Below are 11,884 nucleotides of genomic sequence, written 5' to 3'. Positions count from 1 at the left end.
AGATTCCCCTAAAGCCTTTAATATTGTTAAAATTGCTAGAATTGGAAGTTAGTATTGAATTCTTATTGAGGACACTGTCGGATTTGTATGCTGAATAGACAATATTATAGCCTTTCACATGATAGAATGTTAGAGTTTATGTTGGTAAGTAGGACTTTTTGCCCTCTTTTGGTTAAGTGGGTGTCTTACTTCTTTGTGTGGTGAGTCTTGTGTGGTGTGGGCTAAAGTATTCAAGTGGGACTAGCTGGGACTAGGTCCTAGGTGAGTATTTCGGCCTTCATCATAGATAGTTCTTTATAGTCTTTGACGAGTATATGTTCACTGCTTGATAGCCTTTGTGTTCCTGACTAGTGGATGTTTATCCAAGTTGGGGCATGACCTCAGTTACTTATTTTGATAGTAAGTGGTCATCTTAAGTACTAGCCAACCCTTTGGTGGACTCCTTAGGGTACTCACTTCACTTTGTTTTAAAAAAAGTTGTGGGTCTTGGGTGCGGTGGTGTGTATCCGCATGTCTAGGTCTGCGCAGATTTTAGGCTAGGGTTGTGTTGTCTCTTGGCCATGTTTTATTAATATTAACCGCTGAGCCAAGATACCGGTTCGATTACCTTCCCTACCTCGTGGTATAGACTCGAGTTACAAAGTGACTATTGACGGGACTAAGAACTTATGCCTGTCTTTGATATATTGCCCTTTCTTGTTTGATGATTCTATGAATCATAGAAGGTGAGATGCAAGCCGGCTATGGTTGATAGAGTTTGGATTACAATTTGTTAAATTTTTCACATGATAGTTTAAAATAGTCAAATTAGCATTCATATGTTAGGATGCTTGGAAATTAGATGAATTATCATATAGTTTACATGTTTTACTACATGTTACATTAATTATGACGATTCGTGGCTGGGAGGACTCGAAGTTACTCCCCACTGAATTGTGGCTTTCGTGTTTGTATAAAATGCGATTGACAGGTTGTTGATGCTTAGTTGGGGTCACAGACGAGCTAGTGAGCAAGGAACCTTGGACCTAGTTTGGCTTTCTTTTGTAGAAACCTTTTATGTTTTGGTTATGCATATAACCTTTTAACTTTTGGTTTTGTATATAATTTGAAGGGACATATGTCTCCCTTTTCTATTTTGGGTTGTATCATTATGTATTTTCTTACCTTTAGCGGTGTAAGTAAGTTAGATTGTTAGCAATTGCAGGTTTTGGCACCCGTCTATTGGGAATGTTGGAGATGTTGTAATTGGTTTAGAAATTTTTTTGAAATTACAGGTTTTTGGCTAGTTGAACCAATTACAAACATATCCTACCAGTTTTTCTGTAGAATTTACGTAATTAATTAAGGCTAGGTTTAAGGGTGTCACATTTACTCCATGTCAAATGTAATGCTAAGTACTTAGGGACGGATTCGGCTCGATTTCCGCTGGATTCTTCACATTTCTGCAATTTTATACAAAAACACGAAAGTAGACGGAAATAGGAAAAATAGTAGAATAAACTACACAATTGAGCTCTGAAATGCGTGTAAAATAGGGTGTAAAACATCATATAAATGACACGCATCAAACTTCCCCAAACCAAACCCTTGCTTGTCCCCAAGCAAGAATTAGACTCGATCCTAAAACCTAATTGGAACGATTTCATCCTCAGAGCGAAGTGCAAACTGAATAGCCTAAACCAAATTAATGCAACAACTAATAATCAATTAGCAACATGAACCATGCAAACGAGTTATGTAGTCGTCAAAAACTGTTGAACCGTCAACTATAGAGACTTATCATCATGGACTCTCACGGGTCGCTCATATCACACATAAGCATAGGTGAAAATATGTAAAAGATAGAAAAAATTCATTTTGTAGTGACACTCACCTAACTACGACCTATAAGAACATGGCTGCAATCTAATATGAAAATAATCTCTACAACCGTACATATGCATTCCAACCAAACAAATGACCATGACACATGCCGAGGTAAATATGGATATGTGAGGTAATGGGTAAGAAAAGGCAAAACATTTATGGGAATGTGGAGGTATAGGTGATCAAGCTAGTACCTAAACAAAACCATATGACAACATCCAACTTCTTGCTCAAGATTTTCAATAAAACCAGTGCTAATTATCAAGAACCAAACTCACAATCTCCAATAGATGTAACTCCCCAAATGATATAAATACAACATGAGAGTGTAAATCACCAACTCATAACAATTGTAGCATGTGATTTTCGAAGTTCTCTTTCACTACTACAGTCCACAGTCGATCGACCAATGTGGCCGGTTGATAGACTGAATTTTTTTCGAATCTCTTTTTTTCCGTATTCTGTTTTTTTTTTCTTTTTCTTCAATTCTTTTTCCTTCCTTCCCTTTTTCACCATTTCACCAACATCTCAATAAAGAGTAAAATAACCAAACCGCAATAAACATATTCCCAAAAACTAAGACTACTAGCTTGACAAAGGCAGGCTAAATATAGGATGTAGTTAAGGGACAAAAGGCTAAATTTGGCTATGAGGGGTTTATGGGTAAAATGAATAAAGGGAAACCTCTACCACATGTGTCAACAAACCACGAGCCCGAATGCACACAGGTATTAAGCAGATTAAGTTCATATTTATGCAAATTTATGTAACATGTCTCATAAGGAGTACTACTCACAATCCTAGATAAACTGGTCATAGATGTCACCGGTTATAAGCTCTAAACCTCAGAATATAATGTAGTTTGCCAAAAATCTAAGTCAAGTCTAAAGTTCAGCGAATAATTTAACAAAAACTCGTAGACTATGCATATATCATTCTACTAATAACATGTCAATTTAGCACGGCTTAGGCATAAACAGATGAAAATGCAATGTCATCATTGAAATACTACCGTTCCGACTCGACCTACATGCTAAAATAAACGTGAAAATTTTGAATTTTTGAATTTTTGAATTTTTTGAATTTTGTATATATATATATATATATATGAAATGAAAAAAAAAAACAAATGCAAACTGAAGTGCAATAAACGTGAAACAGAAATGCAATAAAACATATGAATGCAATGCAAAACCCTTCCCCAAACCAAATCACACAATGTCCTCATTGTGCAAAATCATGTATAAAGAAGCAAAAGGAAATGGGATTTTGCGATAAATAACTAAATAAGACATGAAAAGGAACTCGGAAACTCACAAGACTTTAAGCGCAAAAGGAAACCTCCCCAAACCAGCGTGAGCTAGGAGGTTTCAGTAGCTAGCGGTGCTACCATAAGTACCTGAAAAGACAGAATATACCGCGCATTATCCGAGAAAACAAAATTGAAGCGGAAATTACGTGCAAAGAATTTAAAATTGGAGAAAGAACAACTCAGCATCGGGCCTTGGTCGATCGACCAATATAGCTAGTCGATCGACCATGGGAATTGAAACGAAGTAGCTTTTGTCTTGAATAAGGCGATCGATCGACCACTATGGGCGATCGATCGATCATACCTGGCGAATAAAGATCTTGTTCTTCGACATAACTCAATAAATTGAGTTAATGTGGTCTTTATACCTGCAATTGCACATAATAACGCGCCCAAAAATTGCGCAGCCCAAAATTATAGTCTATAGTCTTTAAAAACCAAGCACACGACTACGAGTTTTTATTTCTAATCAGCTATGAAGTTTTATTCAAAACAAAAACAAAACACATCCGGGTTGCCTCCCGGCTAGCGCTGGTTTCAGACAGGTCCCGCTCGACCTCTTTTCCTTCAGCCAATTACTCTAATTGAGCCCAATCAAAGCAGCTCAAAGCTCGCAGCAACCTGTCAAATAGCTGCGCATGTGCTACACAAAACTGTAAGTAACACCTTAAGATAGTAATAACATAGGAAATTAAAATGTAAAATCGTTTAAGTTTGACAAATTTCCTGTGACAGCTCCCAAAATTGTCCATAAAGCTATTCTGCCCTCCAGCTAAGGGTGGAATATAAAAGCTCAAGTTAACCACAGGTGGAGAATTAACGAACTCAGGTGCATTCGACTCAATAATAACGCGAGTAGAATTAAAGTACTCTGACGGGTATGAAATGTGAGGTGGAGGAGTCTGGTCAACTAAGGGAGAAGGTGGATAATCGTCCCAAATGCATGAGATAGTAAAGTCAAATTGGTCAATGGGGTCTCCTAAAATAGGCTCATCATCGATATCATCATAAGTATCCCATTTAACCTCTAGACTATCACTCTCCTCATCGCTAGACTCGTCAAGATGGAGGTTCTCAAAGAGAGCCTCCAAATCGTCCTCACTAACATTGCAAGAATCATAAAGGGGTTCTAGACTATCCTCATAAAAAGGGTTGTCAACCACGCTAATGGTCTCCTCTACGTCTCCGTCGGTATTTCCTAGATTAGTTTCTAAGGTCTCACCCACCCCCTCATTTGAGTCAACATGAAGAGAAAAAGTAGGTTTAAGAGATTCAGTAGCAAACCAATTTAAGAATTCTAATACCTCAATTACGGGGATTCCTTCGAAATCCCACTTACCTATAGACTCGAGGTATGCTCGCGTAAGGTCATTCATATGCCGGAAAATAGTGCAGCATATTTGGAGATCAGAAAAGGCATCTCGTCTGGGCTCAATAAACTCCCAAAGTCTGGCTAAATAAGCACCAAAGATTTCTTTTTCTTCATGCCGAAAACTCAGAAGGAATGACATGAGAACGGTCTCAAGGAACCGAAGCTCCTTGAGACAACAAATAAACTAAATAAAAGCAAATAAAACTAGCGCTGCCCCCCCGGCAACGGCGCCAAAATTTGATGCCTGTCGTTGTGTGCACCAAAAATAATATTTACAACTAGCAAGTGGTAGTAAGGGTCGATCCGCAGGGAGGTAGGGAGATGATAGTTGCTTTATATTTCAGTCTATCGGTAACAGTGGGGGGGGGGGGGGGTTGATGTGAATTAATTCTAAAACTAATAACAAAAACTAAATAAATAAATAAAAGTTGCAAAAGATGTAAACAATGATGAAAGAAATGCTAAGACGGTCGGTTCACTATAGCTGCGATGGCACAAAAACCTAGGTAAGTCCGAAATACAGTCGTGTAGGATGGGTAAAACAAATCCTCTCGGTCCAAGTTAACTAGTAGCTCCTTTCGGCCTATGCTACTAGTCCCTAAGTCTCACTAATGCTAGCTCTCGCCCTGAAAAGTGATTCCTAAAGCCTAAATTACATTATCTCTCGATCTCAGCAATTTAGTCGTCTCAACTCGTTAATTAATGCCCTTCCCTATCTTTCGATCAATGGGTTGGTCAAAACTAAGCTTCTAACAAGTCTCCTCTCGGTCTCATTGTTAAATATTGCACTTAACGAATTCTACGGTGCTAATCAGACACGAAGTCAGTCGATCGACCAGCTACCCCAGTCGATCGATCGACCTCGCTCGATCGGTCGACTAGTTAAGCCTTGATCGATCGACCAAGCCCTAATGCGGGGTCACACCTATTCTAATGCCATCTACGCCATAGATCCCCTACATCTTAGCAAGGGGTGTTTAGCTACTCATACTTACGCAAATAACAAGAACTAATTTGATAATAGGCATAAAGAATTGCATAATTGAAATAATTGATAAATAAATTCGCATAAAACTATAACTAGGGCTTTGGGATTCTATCTAGCAAGAATTAAAACTACTGAAACGAAATAACAATATAGGAATTAAAAGATTAGAATTACCGAAGCAAAGGAACAAGATGAATCCGAAAGCAAAGTACGAACTTTATTGAGAATTCTAACTACGAATAACTAATGTATTATAGGAACTGAAATTAACTAAGCTAATGAATGATAGATCCGTCAAGCAGCAGGTAAAGTTACGTTATATAGGAAAAATAACGTAACCTATTTCTAAAACTAATTACAATGAGCTTCCTCATCTTTTAATTTGCGCGTCAGCTCGTGGGGTGGTCGATCGACCAATGAGACCAGTCGATCGACCACAGGCGCTGTACAGTAACTTCTGATAAATTCTACAGCGCGCACCGATCTTAAAAAAGCTGCCATTTCTTCGTTACTTGGTCAAATCAGGCGTTCTATGCGGCGTTGGAAAGCTAAGAGGATAAGCTTTCATCTCCAATTAGAATCACTCGATTATCAGATCTAGAACTCGAGATATAGCCATCTGAATAAGGCTGCAATGTCGAGAAGCATTCTGACAGTCTATAGACCATGTAGGTCAGTCTAGATCACCGTAGCTGGTAATCCGCTTCTAAAACTCTCGTAAATACATCTTTCAGGCCTTGAAATGCGCACCAAGTTCGCTTCCCGAGTCTTTACTCCATGTCAAATGTAATGCTAAGTACTTAGGGACGGATTCGGCTCGATTTCCGTTGGATTCTTTACATTTCTGCAATTTTATACAAAAACACGAAAGTAGACGGAAATAGGGAAAATAGTAGAATAAACTACACAATTGAGCTCTGAAATGCGTGTAAAATAGGGTGTAAAACATCATATAAATGACACGCATCACCCTCCCCTACCTCCATTCGAGATACTCAAACAAAGTGTTTGGGTACTATGTTTGTAAACTGAATAAGTTTGAATATTATATATATACACGGACTTTTCTATTTATTTCATTTTGCATCATAAATAAATATTACTACCTCCATCTCATTTTTATTGTTCTTTTTTCTTCAAAATTTATTATCTCATAATTATTATCCCCTTTCTAGATCTAGTAAGGAAAAACTTTAGTCAACCTACTCGTCGTAATCAACCTCATTCCCACTCGAAACAACCTTTAGCCCACTACTTAATCCCTTCGGTTCACACATAAAACGGTCTAAAATGCAAAGCTTTCATATCTCTTGAAAAGTCCATCCTAACTAACAGAAACTAACCACTACTTTCAGAACTTCATCATTTTTACATCCCGTAAAGATTAAGTTGAACATGACAAAAAAAAATGCAGAAACTTAGGTTTTGTTTGATAACGACATATTGAACATTTTTTTAGCATTTTGAGAGTTTTTACATTATTTAAATAACAAATGTGCTATTTTGAGTGTTGATCATCGACATATTGAAATAGTAGATCGTGGTGTAATTTCCTATTTTACATTATGACCTTTAATTAGTATACTATAAGAAAATAAAAATTTAGTTTTTTTTTATCTCTGAGGAAATTAAAGATCAAACTTTATCTTTATCATATTTATAATTAATTGTAACACCCCCATACTCCAAGTGCCTTACCAGGACCACTCAGGTATAAACCTGTTACCATCTCGGTTCCCCGAGTCAATGATAATCATAAGACAATAACGAAACAACATTTAAATAGTATAAGTTTAGTGAAAGAATACAATCCAAAACCAAATGCCCAAAATACGGGTTACATATTCTCAAAACAACTGTCTAATCAACTAAATGGAAAAGTCTGACAAACTACTAAAGCTACAGCGGAAGACTCTATCATCTGAAGGTGACACATCCCAGCTAGCCCATGTATCTCGACTCAGACCTGTTCAACAACTGCTCACCATCCCCGAATGGATCACCACAGTTTTAAAACAATAAACGGGGTCAGTACTAATCACACAATTTATATAACTCAACAAAGCAACAAACAACACAGCTCAATCGTCACAGATGTACTCCGAACTCCATCACCAACTCCACAATACTGACTACACACTAAAGTGTGTAGCCCTGCCAGAGTACCCATCGCAACAAGTTACTCCTCGCCGCCAGTGGGGGAGCGCAGCTGTTCCCACCTAAGCCCCGTTCATCTCCGTCGAGCGATAAACCCATGTTCATTAATGTGCACATCCCTTATGTGGCGGGTTCCACAGAAGGCGAATAATGGGCGTGAAGCCACTCCCGCAAGTGACTCCACTCAGCCAGGGACGCACCCCGAAGAACACAGACAGATACAAACAATCACAACTACTAATCAGCAATCAAAACCAGCAACGAACCGTCACAATACTCGTAGGACAACAATTAACAATCACAAATCACCACCAACACATTATGGGACTAATACTGAGTAGGGAAACCCTACCTGGAAAGCAACACAGTCAGATGATCTCAACAGCTATTATAAAAAAGCCTCCTCTACGAATCCCCCTCCTAACATAACACCACATATATCACAAACCACACAAAACTAACACAAATCCCCCAATTCCCAAAATTAGGGTTTAACTAAACTTAATTAAATACAACAAATTCGGTACGTAGATCTTACCCTCGACGCAAGGATCACAAAGATGTAAAGAAAGATGAATTCCGACCTTCCAAGCTCCGGGATTTGTCAATAATGCGATGAGTGCGAAGTACGTAGGTTGAAATCTCTTTTGAAAGTAATTAGGTTTGTAAAAGCGTATTATGAAAGTGACGGAAGTGTTTATATATTAATTTGCATTATTAACAAAACCCGACAAAACATTACCCGCAAACCGGGCTACTCGATCGAGTAACTGACGTACTCGATCGAGTGTCGCCTACTCGATTGAGTACCAAGGCTACTCGATCGAGTACCCAACAGGTCAGAAACTATTTTTAAATCGCAACACACCCTTACTCGACAGAGTAAGGCCCACTCGATAGAGTACCCAGAGACTCATAAAACCGTAGTATTACATTAATATTCTTCACTTAAAATATATAAATTTAAGCAAGTTCAAATAAGTTAGTTAAAAGTTATAAATCACAAACTGTACGAAGAATTATAATCATTTTTTTTATTAATATGAAATAAATGTCATAAACTTCATGAGAATATTAATGCGGCAGAGAACTATAGAAGAGTTGACAAGTACGTGACCCCCTTTTAGGTTTAAATTTTTCATTTATTTTTATATTTTTGACTAAAGGTGGTTAAAGCATCGTATTATGCATGACGAATATGTCTCACCCTTTTCCAATTCGTATCTCTCCCTAAATTATAGTGATGATGTGCTCAATTTACACAAAACAAAATATATATAGCATCAACAATAATTAGTTTGCTCCATATAATTGAATAGTACCGTTTTTATGCATGTAAATTTGTCAAAAGAAAAGCTTGAGAGAGACGGTCTTCACTATGTTAGGGAAAGGCTGCCCTTACCCTTTTATGTGTTTTTCATGACTTTTTTTTAATGTTGATCGTTGCTTGAATTGAATCTTAACCTTATCCATATTTCTATAATAAGTGTATCTAATTTACCTTCAAGCCTCATTCAAATATATTTTATTACTCGTGGTACCATTTTTACTTTAAATTATAAAACAATCGCACCATAAAGTTTTTCAAAACATTTACTTATTTGTCATAATATGATATTTCGATTCGCAAATTACAAACAACTTTCTTTATCTGTTAATACTCTGATGCGTGTCTTTTATATGATGTTTTACACCCTATTTTACACGCATTTCAGAGCTCAATTATGTAGTTTAAAGCTACTATTTGCCCCATTTCGTCTACTTTCGTATTTTTATGTAATATTGCAGATTTATGCGGAAATGAGTAGATATTGAGCTAAATCCGTCCCCGAGTATCTTGCATTGCATTTGTCATGAAGTATTTACTCAAGGAACGAGCTTGGTGCGCATTTCGAGGCCTGAAAGACAACTTTACGAAGAATTTAGAAGCGGACTATCAGCTAAAGCAGTCGATCGACTGGCCTTCATGGTCGATCGACCAACGCACGACTTATAGGAGCTCTTGTTCACAGAGTTGATCGATCGCGATTTCGCTATGGTCGATCGACCATACCGTTAATTCTGACGTGAATTAATATAACGAGATTTCCAAAGCCCATTGTATATTAGGTTTAGGAATTAGTGTTACGCGATATTCTATATAACGTAACCTAGGTTTTCAGAATAATCATCAAGCTTTAATTCAGTTTTATCATCAAGTTCTAAACATTCAATAGTTAGATTATTTTCCGTCAATAAAGTTTATTGTTTGCATTTGGTTTTGATCTTTCCTTCTATACGGTATTCTTCTGTTCTTATATTCAGTCTTATTGCTTTTGTTCGTAGTATAGAATTGCTAGGTTAGATCCCCCGAGGCCAGATTATTGTTTTATGTTAATTGTTCGTTTAATTAATTTAAGTATGAATTCGAATGTTTTAATTGTTAAGTTTGTTGTTGTTATTATTTCCAGTATGAGTAGCTAAATCCCTTGTGCTAGGATGTAGGAAATCTGTAGCGTAAACGGCATTAAAATAGTAGACCTAGATCACGCCACGGTCGATCGACCGCACACCCTGGTCGATCGACTGGCCACGTGAGTTTTACCTTCGTTTTAATTAATTTAATTGTTATGTTTGACAAATCGAGAGCACGCGACTAGTTAAATGCCTAGGATTTGACCGACCCAGTTAAGATCGAAAGATAGGGAAGGGAGATAGCCTACCTAATTAAGACGACTAAATTAATAAGATCGAGAGATGAGTTAATTTAGCCTTTTTAGTCACTTTTCAGGACGAAAGTTAGCATTAGTGATATTAGGGACCTGTAGCGAGATCGAAAGATGCTACCTGTAAGAATGGACCGAGAGGACTTCTTATTTTCCCGTCTCACGTGTTTGTTTTAGACCTACCTAGTATACTGCCGCCGAAACTATAGTGAACCGACCATCTTAGCACCCTTTTAATATTTGTTTCATCCGTTTATTTAGTTTACTGTCTTTTATTGCCTTTAGCTATAGACCAAATCAAAGCAAACCCCCACTCACTTGTTACTTTAAAGACTAAAATCAGACAACTATTAATTGCATAGCCTCCCTGTGGTTCGACCCTGTTACCACTAGCTTCTGTTAGTTTTAATAGGTATTATAAATATTATCTTTGGTGCACACAACGACGGACATCAAATTTTGGCGCCGTTGCCGGGGAGGCAATTGTTTAAAATTTTTAGTTGTTTTTATTTTTAGTCTTTCTATTAGTTTAAGGGACATCTGTTCCTTAAACTATTCTCATATTCTACTTGTAGTTTCTTCTTATGCGCAGGTCACAGGGTGGTGAATTACTGTCGTTCAATCCTGAGATTGAGAAGACTTTGCGTGAGTTGAGACGATCATCTAGAGTATTGCCGACAGAGGAAGAGCTGAGTACTCTGTCTAGTTACTACGAGAACGAGCTATTCGAGGAGGATCTACCTTCATCACCTATTTCTACTTCTTCAGCTGAGACCGTCACATCTCCAGACATGGCTGAAGAAGCAAGTATAGCCAGTCACTCTGAGCCGACAACTGAGAATCTCTATAAGGGATTCGCATTACCAGGGACGGACAAAAAATTCGAGCCGAAACCGTCCTATATCAACTTGGTTGAGAGAAACCAATTTGGGGGAGTTGCAAATGAAGATGCAGCTAAGCATATGGAGACATTCATTGATTATTGTTGTTCCATACCCCCACCAACCGGTGTGACCCAGGACCAGGTGAAGGAGACCATGTTCATATTCTCTCTTCGTGATGCTGCAAGGGAGTGGTACCGAGACCTGGATCGAGCTGCTAATGGGATCACTGGTTGGAAGTCGCTGGCCCTGGCATTTTACAAGAAATATTTCTCTGCCTCGAAGACCAATGCCATTAGAGCTCAGATCACGATCTTTAAACAGGGTCCTGATGAAATTTTCATGAGGCATGGGTTCGTTTCAAGAAGCTAGTGCGAACTATTCCGCACCATGGGTTTGAGAAGTGGAGCCTATGCAATCAATTTTATAATGGGCTTTATGACGATCAGAGGGCTATCCTGGATGCGGCAGTGTAACACCCCCATTTATTCGGGAGCCTTTAGCTAGACATTCCCAAATAAATAGGACTGTTACCATCTCGGTTTCCCGAGGTAGTAGATAACAAAGTACAACAATACCAAAGTATTTTAAATTAAAACTTTA

At 37.9% G+C, this 11,884-nt stretch overlaps 1 non-coding gene across 1 annotated transcript; it reads right to left on the bottom strand.

Annotated features, from left to right (window-relative positions):
* Positions 1–11,572: 11,572 nt before the first annotated feature.
* LOC141645224 (small nucleolar RNA R71) lies at positions 11,573–11,678 on the bottom strand. Its single transcript, XR_012544808.1, has one exon. It is a non-coding gene; the product is annotated as a small nucleolar RNA R71 (small nucleolar RNA).
* Positions 11,679–11,884: the final 206 nt, after the last annotated feature.

The sequence above is a fragment of the Silene latifolia genome, chromosome 2 (genome assembly GCF_048544455.1).
Source record: "Silene latifolia isolate original U9 population chromosome 2, ASM4854445v1, whole genome shotgun sequence".
NCBI classification, from domain to species: domain Eukaryota; kingdom Viridiplantae; phylum Streptophyta; class Magnoliopsida; order Caryophyllales; family Caryophyllaceae; genus Silene; species Silene latifolia.
This window is presented reverse-complemented; position numbering and strand designations above follow the sequence as displayed.